Below are 17,895 nucleotides of genomic sequence, written 5' to 3' on the forward strand. Positions count from 1 at the left end.
GCATGTGGCTGTGGCGGCGTCCATCATGCTCGCCCGCCTACCCGCAGGCCAGCACGCTCGCTCGCCGACGGCCAACACACAATCCAGCACAAGGCTGCGGTGACCCGTCAGCGCGCCCACGGTTGCATGCGGCTTTTGCCAGCAGGTACATGTGGTGGTCGCGCGAGGTCATCAGGCGCCTCCCCTAGGTCGGCGCCCCCCCCACCATCGTCCACGCTGTCAGTAGCCTCCTCTGCTCACCTCATCATCATCGCGAGCCACCTCCTCCCCTGTGCTGGCATCGTTCCATGCTCCACGTGAGAGAGGCGAGAAAGAAAGATTGAGTGGTTGCAGGTGGGACCGAGCGGGTACCCGGGCGTGACCGCAGCCCATCCTGCCCCTAGATTTGAGATGGGTCTAAGGTATATCGGCCAGTCCAGACATTTAGGGATAAAATGAGGGTTTGGTTGGGTCACTCATTTTTGACCGGGCACTGACCGGGGCGGACGTTTCAGACGTTTAGGGAGAAAGTAGGAGGGTCGGCAGTAGATGTTGTAAGTTATTAAGAAGCTAAGAATTTGATAGATCAGTCTATGGCCCTATTGTTGAGGAGGTAAAGGAGTCCATGCGATCAACGGAGGAGTTCTTTGTGGCACGGGTGAGACGCTCGGCTAATGGAGCTGCTCATTGGCTAGCGAAGGAGGCTTGTGCGAATAGTTTTATTTTATTCGACTCAAAACATGTCGAGATGAATGAATACAACACAACCCACTTCACCTAAGAAAAACTTTAGTTAGAATGGGTTCTGTTTTATTCATTCATCTATTTGAGACCAAAATGTCACAAATACAATCCAGATAACATTATTGTGTTTGACAGTAGATGTGTGTTAGCTGATTATTAAAAAATATGTTAGCTGAGATGACATTGTTCTTAGTTATTTAGCTCCGTGAGTAGAATCTTAAATTTTATCAAAAGCCCATGGCAACGCACGGGCGTCCTACTAGTAACAAGATAATGATCGGATTATCACAGCCTACGCACGTACGTCATCTTCTCACAAATCTCTCCCCCTGAATTTCGTGGTGTGGCCCCCATAATTTCAAACCAAATAATCCCACATCTGTCCGTACAATTTAATCCATAAATTGAGTCCATAAGTGTAGCATCGTTGAATTTTAAATCACCAACAGGTCCTTCAAACTGACACAACACGAAAATCCTAGTAGTTTAACTGTACTAATGGTTGCCAGAACTCGCGAGACCTCTTTTCTTAGCTCTTTTCTTAAGCTCTTTTCTTAGACAGCCTATTCGGCTTCATGCCACTGCTAAGCAAACCCCTTCGTCTCTTTAGCCGCCGCCTATGGTTTACATCTTTATCTTCTTGCAGGTCCAGCGTCGCCTTCTTCACCACTTCATACTTCAGACCCTTGTCGCCCATAGCATCAATATGGATCGCTGAGCCTTCACCAACTTCTTCATGGACTAGGAGCTCCGAGAGCTTGGTTATCACATTCTTTTGCACCCATCTTCTTATTGGCCTAGCGCCATACATCTGTCGAGACAAACAACGGTATGTAGACTATTCAAGAAAAAAGGAGTTTTATCGTGTAATTTTGATAAATAGAGATTCTGCTTACTGGATTGTATGATTCTGATAGAATGACATCTAGTGCGACGTCACTTGTGGATAAAGAGATACCCTTGCAAGAGACACTAGCAACGACTTTTTTTATCTGAATTTTCATGATCTCCTTCAACTTCTCTTGCAGAAGGGGCTCGAATATCACAGTCTCACTTAATCAGTTGAGGAATTCGGGCTTGAAATATTTCTCAACCTATAAGAAACATATAGCAATGTTTTTTGAGGAGACATAGCAAAGTTAAGGCAACCATTGCAACAATTACACATGTCGGAGCAATTTAGGATTCACAAACCTGTTTCATGAGAAGGCCTTTCGTTTCCCTGTTGTTTTCCATTCCTGTTGCTAAGTGCTCTGCTCCCAGATTTGAGGTCATGATGATGATAGTGTTCTTGAAATCTACTGTCCGGCCTAAGCCATCGGTCAACATGCCATCGTCAAGGACCTGGAGGAAAACATTGAACACCGAAGGATGTGCCTTCTCCACCTCATTCAAAAGGATGACACTATATGGATGTTTCCTCACTTTCTCAGTTAGTTGCCCACCATTTTCGTGTCCAACGTAACTGTAATACATAATAATTAAAAGATGCATCAAGATAATAAGTAAATACTATGCATGGAACTATGATGTTCAAGAAGAATTAATATTCAAAACCTTGGGGGTGCTCCAATGAGATGCGACACAGAATGAGCCTCAACATATTCAGACATATCAAAGCGGACCAACATCTTTTCATTGTCAAAAAGTTGCTCGGCAAGGGCTTTTGCAAGCTATGTCTTTCCAACACCAGTCGAACCCAAAAATAGGAAAGAACCTATGGGTTGGCCAGATTGATCAAGGCCGACTCTGGAACGTAACACGGCTTGCACAACTGAGTTGATGGCTTCATCTTGGCCAATAACTCGCTCACGCAGTCTATCAGCTAAGTGTATTAACTTATTATTTTCCTCTTGATCAAGTGAAGTCACAGGAATTCCTGTCCATCTGCTCACGACCTTCATTTAACATTGAACCATGGTAAATATAGATACGATGGGTAATATCTATAAAATTATGTTAAGAATGCATACCTGTGCTACATGGTCCGGGCCAACTACTTGCTTTACCGTGTAGGCAGAGCTAATCTGTGAAGTGTTCGCTCTCTTTTTTGTAACATGCGTCCTTGCCGTCGCACATGCCTCGTCAATTAGATCTACTAGATGACCCGTTGCGCCAATGGCGCAAAGGCCGACAGCAAGCCAATTATTGTAAGAGTAGTGATAGAAAAACTCAGACACAGACCGAAATAACAAGTACTTTGCGCCAATGGAGCAAAGGGTGAGAGCAAACCTACCATTCAAAACCATGCACGTAAGAATATTTAGACACTGATTAGAACATAAGAAAATAGATACTTAGGTATAATGTTGATACACAACGTTACAATTTATGGTAGCTTATTTACATTGCTTTTAGTAAGCAAGCTACATAAGTAGAGCCGCATCATATAGATAGGTCTGGTCATCTCTCTTACGATGAGTGATATACGCAGTGATGAACATCAGGTATAGAATCATCGTTGCATGTGTCATCGGTATCGAAAATGACTTCATTGTGTAAGCAACTCTTCACGGTGGGTGTATTTGGTGGGCTGCCAATGCCAAAAGCAAAAATGCCTTCCATATCATCATGTAGTCCCCAATAATACCCGTTTGCTTTTTGTAGAATGTCGTTTGATTTTAATCGCATCGTTGAGAAGCTCTGCAATATATCTTATTTGCGATAGAGTATGGTTAAAATCAATGTCTTTGGGCGTTGATCCTACTATGAAGTTGGTATCTCTTATATGGTAAAGTTCTTTCACTATCATGCGATCCCCGCCGAGAATACTGCACCGACTACTACTTAGATAGTCCATTATTCCTTATTTTCTTTAAGCTCATGTTTTAGAGATTTTTTTCATTGAACCAACTCGAACTTATCATAGTTGAAGTCTTGCACCACTTTGTTGTAAGAGACTTCCATAAACCTAATAGCTTCATTTTCCAGTCGTTCTTTAGCTTCTTCAAGATTTTCGTAGACATAGATGGATATTGATTTCCTTGGAAGTTCTTTGCTTAGTTGGCGCTTAGATGGACAGCTGAATGGTTGCGTCGACACCAACATTCCTTGACTTTTCTATGTTGAGTATAGTACGATTTGGAAGGCCAATTTTGTTGGGATCCTAACTTTTTCCAACACTTTTGACCCTTTGCACACCTGACGCAAAAAGCAAGAGGGAACCAAGCATTCAAACCATGCAAATAAGAGTGGTTTAGAGATTGATAATAAAATCCTTAAAGCATAAAGAAATAGATACTTAGGTGTGATTTTTATAGATAACGCTATATATTACTCCCTCTGTTCCTAAATACTCCCTCCGTTCCAAAATAGATGACCCTAAATATTTTGGAACGGAGGGAGTATAAGACACTTTGATAGTTAAAATATCGACTAAGTAGCTCTTCATGGTAGGTGTGTCCGGTGGGCTCTCATTGGCGAAAGCACAAATGTATTCAATATGACCAAACTCGTCGTCTAAGCTCTCAAAATGTCTTCAGATTGTAAAGTGTATCGTCAAGGTGCTCTGCAATATATCTTACTTATGTCGTCATCAATTGATTCCAGAATGAAACTGGTATAGATTGTACTGAAAAGCACTAAAAAGAGTTGAATAGATTAGCACCAAAGTAAGTTAATATGTAGAAAGCATAAAAGTCTTCTCACTGATTATCTTTAACCATCATGTAACACAACCACCTAAATCACTAAACTCCCTGGGGTTAAAACTCCTGGGAACGACTATTTCTGACATCAGTTTTGACTCTTTCCTCCCATTTTTTTTAAAAGCACTCGTTCCTCCCAAGTGCGATGGCCCGTTTTGTTGGAGTGTGAAGTTTGTATGCTCGGGCACCATGGTGCCCTTTAAAACAAATGCAAAAACCATATTTAAAAGTTTAAAAAAAGATAAAAAATAATTCTATGGAGACTTCCACGTATTCACTACGGATCCAAGGAATTTTGTTTTGCAAAGAAATGTAATTTGTAAGATGTACAATAAAACAAAACTCCAGCCAAAAAAAAAATCCGGCCCATTTGAAAATACATGTTTGTCTTTTTTTACACCACGTGGGAAAGCAAAATGTTATAAATGTTTGCACATATATAGTATATATGTGTGTGTGTGCGTGTTTACAAAAGGTTTTAATTTTTTTGAGCTGTACAAAATGTTTTTTTACACGGGCACCATGATGCCCGTGCACATTTGGCAATATTTGTTTTTGTTGGGAGTGTGGAGGAATGGTGCTCGGGCGCGTTTAGTGGCTGTGGTTAAATGGACAGTTATAAATTCAGATGCAATAAATGCTCTGCATGTTGATTTTCTAGTAACAGATTTAAGATTAATTAAGAAAGGATTTGTTCATATTGGCCATGCAAAAAATGCCCTAGCACATCGTATGTTTTCTAGTAGGGGATTAATTAGACTTAATACAAAAATCAAATACGGGATGCATTGAAGAGGCTGACGTGGGATGGACACTTTTGACTGAGAGCAAGCGAGCTCGGATACTCTTCGGAATTTCCGGTTTTGTTGGCTCTTTCTTTAAGCAGTGTAGTGTGACGTGGCGTGGGGGTAGGAGGACGGCGTGCAGCACGTGCCGCTTCGCTCCACTGCCGTCTCTTCACCGCTTCTTCCCCTCGCTTCTCTCCTCCTCCGATCTTGAAATCCCAGCGCGTGGTGGCTGGCACCTCTCCCCTCTTTCTCTTCCCCGCCCCAAGTTTTTCATCCTCCGCTGATGTGCACCGTTGGTCGGAAGCAAGAGGGACCCCGCCTCCTGTGCTATGGCGCTGCCCAACGGCAGGCCCGGACACTCGAGCCGAGCGCCTGTTGCCAGCGTCAGCTTGAGCGGCCGCCACCTCCTCTCCTCTCCAATCGGGATCTCGGACCTCACCAGCAGAGGTCTGGAAGGCAGCCATCGCCAGAGATTGAGGATGCCTCCCGACGAGCATGCTCGTGGTTGCCCACATCCCAGCAGAGCATGGGAGCCGGTGTCTTTGGGCATAGGTGGGTCTCCATGCCGGCGGCCTCACCGTCTTGTCGGCGACTCCAACGTCGTCGGCGACTCCAACGTCACAAATATATCTGCAGGTATGGTAGCTTCTTCACCCCCTCTCTTATTTGATAGTTATTTTTTTTTTGTTGTTGTTGCAGAAAGCAGCCTGCTTGAGATTTCAGTAAAAAAAGGATTTTGTTTCACTATGTTTGGTCAAAAAAATTGTTCTGACCATTTCAGCTGGGATCCTCATTGCTTCTTCAGGCTGGGGAGGCTGCTCTACGCCGGGTCTTTTTCTGCTCCCTCTGTTGTGTCGCTTTTGGGGCAGCACGATACGGCATTTCTTAACTTATATAAGGATTTATCTTGCTTCCTATTCAGTTCATGTGGTGATGCTGTGGCGTTGGATTGCCGGTGGTGATATTTCTGTCAGTAGGTTGTGGTGGTGTCTTTCAATTCCGTCAAAAGGTTTTAGTGGTGATTGCAGTTGATGCTACTAAATCTGTTGCACTTTTTTTGGTACCAACAACTAAGAAGTTTTTGTTGTTAGTCATTTGGTGAGTAGGGTCTGGTTGTGAGTTTCAGGCCATCATCGTCGGTGAGAGGAAGGGGCCGTCTCCATCTGTTCAAACCTGGTGTGCGCGGTGTGGCGGCTGTGTACAGAGGGACAGGCAATTTGGGGACGACTTCTTGATGAATAGAATTTACTAAGCAATTGGATCAAATCCACATATATTTAATGCAATGCTCTATTCGGTATCTGAATGCTCAAGTTGGAAAGTTGTGTCAGCTTGACAGTTGTAGAATCCCTGCTGGAAAGTACCACATTGATCTGAAGCTAATTGGCCGCTTTGAGATTGGTAGCGAGACAGTGATACACAAAAGTAAATCCATTAAAACGTGGCTGATGCAATTTTTTGAGGTAAATCATGGAGCAGCATCCCACATATGATGAATTCACGGTCCAATTCTTTTAGATGTTTGTTAGTTCGGTTTCAGTCTCACTCACTCAGTCGCTGTTGTTGACATTTCTCACAAATACAGGAAAGTGGCAATGCCGACATTGAGGGAGTTCACTCCAGTAATGCATGTTATGGTAGAACAACTTCCCTCTTGAATTAGTGTGAATTCAGTCGAAGGTCGATGCTGGGATGGACGTTACAGCCTTGTAGTCTGCACAAATAGCGCGGTTAGTCACCCAATATGGCCATCTAACTGTTGCACTAAGTGGATTCAGTTTCACTTCTTTTTGTCTCCGTGCAGCACTCATTTGTTGTCCCATATTATGTCCAGGTTTACGCAGAGGGACCAGCTCTGCCTATAGGTGGAGCTGTTTTAGTTGCAATGCTTATTGGTCCAAATGCACCTATTTATTTCAAAAGCAAATATATAACTTCTCACGTGACTCATGTTTGCAATTTCTACAAGCCTGATCTTGCAAATGAATATCCGGTTAGTATTCTATCACTTGTTTTTCTTTGTTTGTTTTAGGCATCTTTAAACAATTTTCTCAGCCACATACCATTTTTTGTCTATTTCATAGTATATCATTTGTACACATTACAGGTTGTTAATGGGAAACTTTCTCAAACATGCGGTTATGAAAATGTAGTTTTTGCTTCCTGGGGTTATGAAAATCAATTCTGTACATAAGTAATCCAACAATATCATGAACTGTTTCTTCATTAGAAAACTATTCATCATTCAACTTGCTGATGTTCATCAAACACAAGTAAATTTACGTCATGAAATGCACACACTTGATCACCCACTACCTATGATAGAGCCAACTGATTTCTATATATATATATATATATATATATATATATATATATATATATATATATATATATATATATATATATATATATATATATATATATATATATATATATATATACTTGTAGAAGATGGGATTCCAACAGGTGCCAGAAACATAGGTGGTAGCAAGGGAAACCAACTATGAGGATAAATAAATGACCAAATTTAGAAGTGCGTACTTCAGGTCCCCGTCGGCAACGACATCACCTGGTCTCTGATCAACACATCTCGCTATCCTGCAATCTGTAGCCACCCCCAAGCCTGAAGTCCATCCAACCTCTGCATGCCAGTAAGGCAAAACCAAGATCGATGTCATGATAAAGCTTTCCATGAAAAATCAGTGTTCTTAAATAATGCATCTAAATATCATTATTTGACTACAAAAATAGGTGCAAGATATGAACAATTCAGCATCACCTTTAGGCATTTGAACTAACATATCTATCCCACAAAACAAAAATGCGCTCGACCTTGGCTCCAGCAGAACCTATTTCATGACAAAACAATCATGAAATTCTATCAGGTGACAGCAGGAGATTTAACCAAAAGGATTAATAGACGATATTATATTGTATCCAACTAACCGAATAACCAAGCAGACCAAAGGGATGGAGGCATACACGGCATCAGGTACATCGACGGTCGCAGCTAGCGAGTCTTGTGTGGAGAGTTGTGGTCGCTGCTAGTTGTGCTGTCGGAGGAATTGGTGGTTTGCTGTACACGTCGTCCTGCGGCTTGAACCTTCTCAATACAGGTTAGAGGGATCTAAGAAATAAGTGAAAAGTAGGGGAAAAAATAAGATGGTGATCTGGTTAATTGAAAGGAACTGTAGTTTGTAAAGGGGAAGGGAGACGAGCTTGCAACTCAGTGCTCACCCCCACGCCTTCAGGAGTCAGGTAGCAAGAATTTGTGCACGCGCAGGGGATTCTCTTATTCCCATTTCATCTCCTTGCTGTGCCACATCCGCTGCATCCACAAGGTACAGATCTTTGGGGGAGCAGACCCCTACGGCTTCTATGCTGAAGGTACTACAACATGCAAAACGACATCCTGAACCAAATTTTATTAAGAAAAGTAACATTTGTGGAGGAACGTCGTGCCCATCCTGGGCGACGGTTGCGTGTTTATATAGCCAGGTTGCGACCTCCTGGTATAGCGTATAAAGTTGGTTCAGATTACAACTTGGAGAAGAAGAGATAAAGGAGGTTACAAAGATAAACGCATATGAGCTAAGATCCTAGTCTATCTTCGGTTGGAATCCTCCTGGCGATAGTTATCTGAACCTGTCATGTACGGCACTAAGGCATGACCAATATTACGTTCAACACCCTCCCTTAATCACAACTTGGTCAAGTTGAGATTATGCTTGAACTCTTCAAAAAAAATTGTAGGTAAAGCTTTGGTGAATCCATCTGCAACCTGATCACGAGAATGAATGAACCGAATTTCCAACTGCTTGTTTGCAACTCGTTCTCTAACAAAGTGGAAATCAATCTCAATATATTTTGTCCTTGCATGAAAGACAGGGTTAGCAGACAGATAAGTAGCACCAAGATTATCACACCATAAACATGGAGCTTGGGTAGTCTTCACTTGAAGCTCTCGTAGCATGGACTGGACCCAAATAATTTCAGCTGTGGCATTTGCCAAGGCCTTGTACTCAGCTTCAGTACTGGATCTTGATACAGTGGCTTGTTTCTTTGCACATCATGATATTAAGTTTGGACCAAATAATACTGCAAAACCACCAGTAGATCGTCTATCATCTAAACATCCTGCCCAGTCAGAATCAGAGAATGCACTAACAAGTGTAGATGAAGACTTGTTGAAAGTGAGGCCAAGATTAACTGTATCTTTCACATATCTCACTATACGTTTAGTAGTTGTCCAATGAGTTGTAGTGGGTGCATGAAGAAACTGACAAACCTTGTTTACTGCAAATGAAAGGTCAGGTCTTGTCAAATTTAGATACTGAAGTGCACCTACCAAGCTTCTGTACCTGGTACTGTCATCTTGGCCCAAGGGCTTTCCTTCTGTAAGTGACAATTTTTCTATGCTGGACAGTGGAGTTGGTGAAGGTTTACATCCTTGTAACCCAACTCTTCTTACCAGGTCAGTGGCATACTTTTCCTGAGAGAGATGAAGACTATTGCCTTGTTTCTTGACTTCAATCCCTAGGAAGAAGTGCAAGTCACCCAGATCCTTGAGGGCAAACTCAGCATTTAAATCCTTCAATAGTCATGATATAGCCTCATTAGATGAGCTTGTGACAATAATATCATCAACATATATAAGAACGAATATGGATGTTTTCAACTTGTTGTAAATAAACAAGGATGTGTCAGACTTAGAAGGAACAAAGCCAAGAGTTTGCAATTTGTGACTTAGTCTGGAGTACCACGCCCTAGGAGCTTGTTTGAGTCCATATAATGCTTTATCAAGCTTGCACACATGAAAGGGTTTGTTCTTGTTCTCAAAACCAAGAGGTTGTTTCATATACACTTCCTCTTCCAGAACGCCATGCAGAAATGCATTATTGACATCTAGCTGTCGAAGGCTCCATCCCCTGGAAATAGCAATAGAGAGCACAAGACGAATAGTTGCAGCTTTAACAACTGGACTAAAGGTGTCCTCACAGTCAATGTCGTACCGTTGTTTAAAGCCTTTTGCAACAAGTCTGGCTTTGTAGCGATCAATGGTTCCATCAGCCTTATTTTTGATTCTAAAAACCCACTTGCAATCAATTAAGTTTTTACCGTGCCGTGGAGGAACCAGATGCCATGTTTTATTTTTCAGAAGTGCCATGTGTTCTTCTTCCATGGATGTCTTCCACTTCTTGTCATTGAGCGCCTCTCCAAGAGTACTAGGTTCTTCTGTAGAGCAAACGAGACTAAACTTTGTTAATTGTTTATAATTTACTGGTTTGGTTACCCCTTTTTGAAGACGTGTTCGTGGAGCAGCAGACAGGGAGGTTGGTGCAGAAGATCCTGCTGCTGTAGCGATAGGACTTGCAGATCGCGAGGCTGATCTCGTATCATCCCCCGCGTCGCTACCAGCCAAGCCGGATGGATCGTCTGTGCCGGCACGGGGTGGAGGTGTTGGAGAGGCGGCTGGATCAGGCGCAGAGGATCCTGGGCCGCGGGACACGTCCGACGCAGACCCATCAGGGCGCAATGACGAGGCGGACCCAGGTGGGGCCGCACAGGATCGTGCGCCAGCTGACTGGGCCGAATCCACCCGGGAGTCCGTGTCTGTCTCCTGTCGGGCCGGAGCCACCCTGGGAGCCGCGCCTGTCTCCTCGCGACAGACGTAGTGGCGGGGGCCATCAGCAGGCTAGCGAGCCTCGGTGCGCCGCGTGGGGGCGTCCGAGTGGAGCGGGTTGGACGAGTCGCCCGCGGGACCGCTGGTGGGTCGGCTGGCAGGCGACGCGGAGACCTGCGCGCTGCCCCCAGGCGGCAGCTCGGATCCCGAAGGCGATCCGCTGGCAGGCTACAGTGGAACTGATCCCAAGGCGGATCTGTCCCCCAGCCCTGGACACATAAAATGTTGCATTTGTGACAGATTTTCTTCACTGTTTTGGATGTTTGCTGCACCATTTTCTCCGTAGTTCTCATCTGCATCATCATAAAACTCATGCAAATGGTTATGATCATTAGTCAACGGTGAATCATTACAATCATTATCCCCATGAGAGATGCTCGTAAGACTGGATGGTAGAAGGAGAATTTCTTTTCGAAGGAGTGCACCGGCATTAGGATGAAGTTCAGAGAAAGGAAATTTTGTCTCATCAAACACGATGTCGCGAGAAATATAAACGCGACCAGTGGAGATGTCAAGACACTTGACATCCTTGTGTTGAGCGCTATAGCCAAGAAACGCGCATTGCTTAGAGCAAAACATGAGCTTGCGGTTGTTGTAGGGTTGGAGATTTGGCCAATAAGCGCAACAAAACACACGAAGGGTTGTGTAGTCGGGTTTGGTGTGAAGAAGGCGTTCAATGGGAGTTTCATAGTTTATGACACGGCTAGGAAGCATATTTATAATATGTACCGCAGCAAGGAAGGCCTCGTCCCAAAACTTTAGGGGCACGGAGGCACCGGCCAAAAGAACTAGACCGACTTCAACGATGTGTCTGTGTTTGCGTTCAGCGGACCCATTCTGTTGATGGGCGTGAGGACATGACACGTGATGAGATATGCCAATTTTCTGAAAAAAGGAGTTTAGCTTCTCGTACTCCCCTTTCCAATCAGATTGGAGAGCAAGGATTTTGCAATCAAACTGGCGCTCAACGAGAGCTTGGAAGTTCAGAAATACTTGAAACACATCGGACCTTTTCTTAAGAAGATAGATCCATGAAAACTTGCTATAGTCATCTATGAAACTCACATATTACGTGTGCCTACCAACAGAGGAGGGGGCAGGACCCCACACATCAGAAAACACAAGTTGTAAAGGCTTGGTGGAAATGCTGGTAGAAACTGGATAAGGTAATTGATGGCTTTTAGCCTTTTGACAAGAATCACAAACTGTTTCGACATCACGCTCTCCAACATACGGGAGCTTATTTTTCCTAAACAATCGTTCAACTAAAGAAAAAGATGCATGTCCTAAACGATCGTGCCATCGTGTTGAAGACACTTTGGTGGCACTGAAAACTTGTTTATTGAATCTTCTATTCTCCGGAATCAAGGGGTAAAGCCCACGAACGCATCGACCTCGATATAGAACCTTCTTCATTGCCTGATCCTTGATCAAAAAGAAATAAGGGTGAAACTCAAGGAAGACATGGTTGTCAATGGCAATGCGATGAACGGAAAGAAGACTTTTTGAAGCACTAGGAAGATGCAGAATTTTTCTAATATGAATTTTTCGATGAGGGGTTTTAATGATTGAGTGACCAACGTGACTAATTTCCATACCTTCTCCACTTGTTGTGTGGATGTGATCTTTGCCACGGTACTTGTCGCGCATGGTCACCTTTTCCAACTCACCGGTGATGTGGTTTGTGGCACCGCTGTCGACGTACCAGTTGGTGTCGACGCCGTAGGAGCCATCAGCGACTCCGACCACCTTCTCGTCCTGAGAGGAGTCATCTTCATCCTCTCAGAACGATACCAGCAATCCTTTGCCGAGTGTCCCGGCTTGCCACAGATTTGGCACCTGATTGCATCAGGGCGTGATCTGTTGTTGGAGGAGTTGCTGCACCGGCCTCAGTTGTTGGTGAAGGAAGGTCGGCCGCCGCGTGTGTTGTTGGCGCCGCTGCTGTTGCCGTTGCCAGCGCCCTTGGCCTTGCCGTTCCGAGGCGGCCCGCGGTAGCGAGAGCCTCCGCCTCCCGCGCCAGCTCCCTGGAAGAGAGCCACCCGCTGGTCGAAGTTGCTCATTTGCCTGAACAGCTCGTCGAGGGTGACCGGGGTAGTGCGGGCATCGAGGGCGGACACCAACGGCTGGTACTCCATGTCAAGCGCGTTGAGGATGTACGAGATTAACTCACCATCCTGCAACGGCTTGCCAGCCGCGGCGAGCTCATCAGCAAGCCCCCGCATGTGCACGAAGAAGGTGGTCACCGATTGCGTTCCTTTCTGCACATTGGTGAGGGCGGCGCGGATGTTGTTGATGCGGGACAGCGACGTCGACGAGAACATGCTCGCCAGCGCTGTCCAGAGCTCGCGTGTATGTGCGATGGAGGTGACCTGCACTAGCACCTCTTTGGACAGGTTATTCAAAAGATAACCGAGTACCTGCTGATCCTCTCGGAACCAGACGACGTGAAGTGGATTTGGGATGGTTGCCTCCTTTCCATCCTTGTCCTTGCTGACGACGAACTCGGCCGGCTTCGCCATGCTTCCATCAACGTACCCGAAGACTCCAGCTCCTCTCAGCTGCGGCGTGATCTGGGTGCGCCATAGGACGTAGTTGGTGCGGGTGAGGCGCTCGGTGATCTGGCCGGAGAGGGGGGAGGAGGTGGCGGCGGACGAGGCCATGGCAGGAAGCTACGATGGAGAGGAGGAAAGCTAGATGGGAAGAGTTAGGCTCTGTATACCGTGTGGAGGAACGTCGTGCCCATCCTGGGCGACGGTTGCGTGTTTATATAGCCAGGTCGCGACCTCCTGGTATAGCGTACAAAGTTGGTTCAGATTACAACTTGGAGAAGAAGAGATAAAGGAGGTTACAAAGATAAACGCATATGAGCTAAGATCCTAGCCTATCTTCGGTTGGAATCCTCCTAGCGATAGTTATCTGAACCTGTCACGTACGACACTAAGGCGTGACCAATATTACGTTCAACAACATTCAGCAAAAGTAGGTATTTAGTCTATGCAAAAAGGATCACTACAGTACAATACACGATAATGCCTAGTCGAACTGCTACATCCGTTAGCCACAAATGGTAATAGGACAGTACCAAAAGGACCTACTATTTAATTCCATTCTCTAGAGAACAAAATCACATCACTCCTATTTTCTTAAAATAATAAAATGGTACTTAAGAGCCGATATTCAGAATCTGAGCGATCACCATTTAAATGAGAATCATAAGCAAAAAATGGGAGGGGGGGGGGGTCACCATTTAAGTGAAATATGTAAAATCAATCTTCACAATGATGAAAAATAAGTTTTGTTTCGAAAGGGTGTTTTGCGGAGCTTCCCACCACACTGCTCAATTAACTGGCAGATATTGTCCTGAATCATCGGCTAAAACATCGTTAGCTGATCATTATTTGCTAACTCAAAAGATAATTTAAGTAAATATAGTGTATTCAGCAGAGCCAAATTATAAGGGTGCAATCTGTGTTGAAGTAAAACACTTGCTAAAGTAGCAGCTTAGTCTTGTCATAAAGATAAGGTACTACTTTAAAATGTGCCAGATTGTGTACTTTCAACATCAAGAATGACCATCTTCATTAACTGTGATATTCAACATACCCTTAAGTTGACTAAAATAGACTATTGGTCTATTTTACAGAAAGGAAATTAACATAGATAAGTCACCTGCCTCATCTATCATTTAGGAGAGGGTTAGTATATACATGAAGAATGAGGCAACTACATGAGAGAAAATTACATCTTTGAAATTCTATAAAAGTAGACAAATGAAAATAGACTAACAGAACAGATACAGCCCGATTAACATAATAAGGGAGAACACAAAAATACATTTAGAGTCCTCGCTTCAGCAATGGCAAGCAACCACGACATATATCCATGATATGTAAAGGGGAGAGGAAAACGACCTTATTTGAGGACTAATTACCAAACTGATGTAGCTGCGATACGTGCCACAACTGAATAAATCGGCACGAATTCTGTCTGTAAATATCTCACGGGCACCTAGGTACAACGAAAATAGCTAGAATAATTGGCATTAATCAACAGGAGCGAAACCAAGAAGAAAAAGAAACAAGGAAATGGTTCCTACAGGTTATGCCATATACAAAACTACATCATTGCAGTGCTTGCCTCGAAGCTCCTTCATTGGGAAATCGACGGCCTAACAGAAGCTCGTTCACCCCGGCATAAAGCAGCCATCTATGAACCTGATTTCTCCGATGTCGGTTGACGCACTGTAGATCAATAGAAGTTCTAAGTACATGACACACTGGCTTCACAGAACTGCTTGCAAAGTATAATCAATAGTAGTAACCATAATCAAATTGTGCAATTGCTCCTTGTCGAAGAACCCAAGAAGGCAACCAACAAGGTCCTATAGCAAAATAAATAAGGATAGAAATACCTCATGCTACATGTTTCAGGAACTCATCATCAGTCGTTTTGCCTCCCAACAATAAATTTCTCCTTCTCAAAAGAGTCAAGAGTGCAAGGAATAAGGTCCTGCAGCAAAAAAGCAGGGGAGAAAATGCATCTTGTTATAGGTAATGTTTAATCCGAATAAACATTATAGAATCATCCTGTACGACATATGCGAACTAATTCATCGGGCAAATAGCATCTACAACCATCGGTGAGAATGTCCAAGGGGGGAAATTATGAAACATGAGAGTGCAGACCACTACCCACATCTCCAGAAGTAAAGCCCTATTTCCGTACCATCACCACCACAATATTTTCTACAGGTATAAACAAGAAAAAATACAGAGAAGAAAAATTGAGCATGCATGGCCTACCTTCAATGCACTTGTTTATTTTACCCTACTGGCCCACGACGGTTGGCTTTCTTATCTCTGTCATTGGCATTTTATTTCTCTTCCGCCCATCATAAGAAATATAAGAGTGTTTAGATCACTAAACTGCTCTTAGTTTAGTGATCTAAACGCTCTTATATTTCTTTATGGAGGGAGTACCTCCTTATCATATATATAGGTCAGGAAAGATGCTCAAGTTGAAAGTTTATGTTGAATCTGTCGCTAGCCTTTAAAATAGTGATCAATATTACTTTTAAGTCTTACAAGTGATCCAGTTTTTATGTAAATAGATGTTACTACAGCCAGTTTTTTTTTTTGAAAGACTATGCGCATGTTCAGGGCTTAAGTTGAAGCAAGGTAAAAGAAGACAATAGATCACACAGATCAAACAAAAGAGGATGTACACAGAAAGAAATCTTTCCAACTCGGGCATTTACGCAAACATATGCCGCGCACACCTGCAACCTCCCAAAAAAGGTGTTGCAGATCAGGGTTGGATTTACAGAGATGCTGTTCAAGGCTGGGGGCAGGAGGAGGGTAAGAACGATTTCCACACCTTGAGATGGGTGTCGATGCCGCAGTGAATCCATGGTTGCTCCGTTGGCTCGCAGAGACACAAGGCATATTGGTGGCGCCCCCTCGTGCAGTGCAGCCGCGGCCCAAGATCCTCATGTTGAGCTGAGGTAGAGGAAGAGGCGGTGGCAGCGGCAGCGGAGCAGCAGCCCGTGCTTCCCTTATCCATTGTGGAAGCGGGCTGGATAGCTGAGGATGTGGTGCAGCCAGCTGGTGGCGGCGCGATGCGAGAGACCGTGGGGAGGAAGGAGGAGGCGCTGCCGGAAGGGGGAGCGAGGAGGAGCCGCCACCGGACGGGGGAGGAGGTGGTGTCGAGGGAGTGGAAGGAACGAGGAGGGCGTGATCTGTTTTGACTGGTCGATCTAGGGTTCTTTTACCGGCTTCGTCATTGGTCACGGACCAAGTCGACGAGCACTCCGCTGCCGCATGGACCAATGATTTTATGGGCCCAATGGCAGCCACCCAGTAAAGCAGTCAAAGTTGTAACCAAAGATAAAAGTAAATAGTAAAAATCAAGGGTCAAAAACGATCGAAGAAGCTGATCGAATGGCCAGCAATCGTGCGCGCGGGAAGGCCTCCAGAATGGCGGGTTGCATAGCGTCCTTTATATGTTCAATTGCCTTATCAGGAAATTGACGACCTACAAATAGCAACAAGAATCATAACTTTTCTCCAACAAACATTTTTTTTTCCTACGCAAAATATGAAAGTTGCAATTTCTCCACACACACACACACGCACGCACGCGTGCGCGCACACACACATAAAACTACAAAAATTGGTAGACATAATTTTGATGACTCAAAAATCAAATGGAGGCAAAAATACAATCACATTGAGTACAAAGCTACACGTGAGTTCATATGTATAGACACACCCATTCAATGTGAAAAGGTATAGTATCCAAATTATTTGAACATAGGCACTCTACTGTCCATATGGCTATTTCTTGCCCGTTAACTTTACATCCAGTTATACCTGGGAAAAAGGTGTGGTATACATATAAAAAGAGTGAAATTCCTCACCGGTGATATAGCGGTCAGCAAGCTCGACGGCAGCAACAAGAGCGGCACGTTGAATCTTTAAGCCGTGGTGCTTTTGGTAGCGCGCTCTTAGACCTCGTAGAATAGCAACGGTCGCCTGCGTGCCCGGCTCTTCCACCTGCACCATCTGGAACCGTCTCTCGAACGCGGCATCCTTCTCAATGTACTTGCGGTGCTCGTCGAATGTCGTCGCGCCGATGCAACGGATACGGCCACGAGCCAACGCCGGCTTCAGCATGTTGGCTGCGTCCATGCTGCTGCCGCTGAACCGGCCGGCGCCGATACACGTGTGCATCTCGTCGATGAACAAGATCACCTTGTCGTTGGCCTTTTCGGCCGCCTTGAGGACGTCCTCGAAGCGCTCCTCTAATGCGCCGCGGTATGATGTACCAGCCAGCATTGCCGCGATGTCGATCTCGATGACGTGTGCCCCGTGCAAATCCGCTGGGACAGTCCACTGGTGGAAAAAGGGCCTTTGGTCGCGGTTCGCAACTGCCATTAGTCGCGGTTGCGCAACCGCGACAGACCGTGCGCGACTAAAGGCCCCCCCCCTTTAGTCGCGGTTGCTTAAGAACCGCGACTAAAGGCCCGTCCACGTGGGCGCCAGGTGGCCGTCGG

At 44.7% G+C, this 17,895-nt stretch overlaps 1 pseudogene; it reads right to left on the minus strand.

Annotated features, from left to right (window-relative positions):
• Window positions 1–1,264: 1,264 nt before the first annotated feature.
• LOC119279956 overlaps window positions 1,265–17,895 on the minus strand; it is a 27,332-nt pseudogene continuing 10,701 nt past the window's right edge.

This window comes from Triticum dicoccoides, chromosome 3B (assembly GCF_002162155.2).
Source record: "Triticum dicoccoides isolate Atlit2015 ecotype Zavitan chromosome 3B, WEW_v2.0, whole genome shotgun sequence".
NCBI lineage: Eukaryota > Viridiplantae > Streptophyta > Magnoliopsida > Poales > Poaceae > Triticum > Triticum dicoccoides.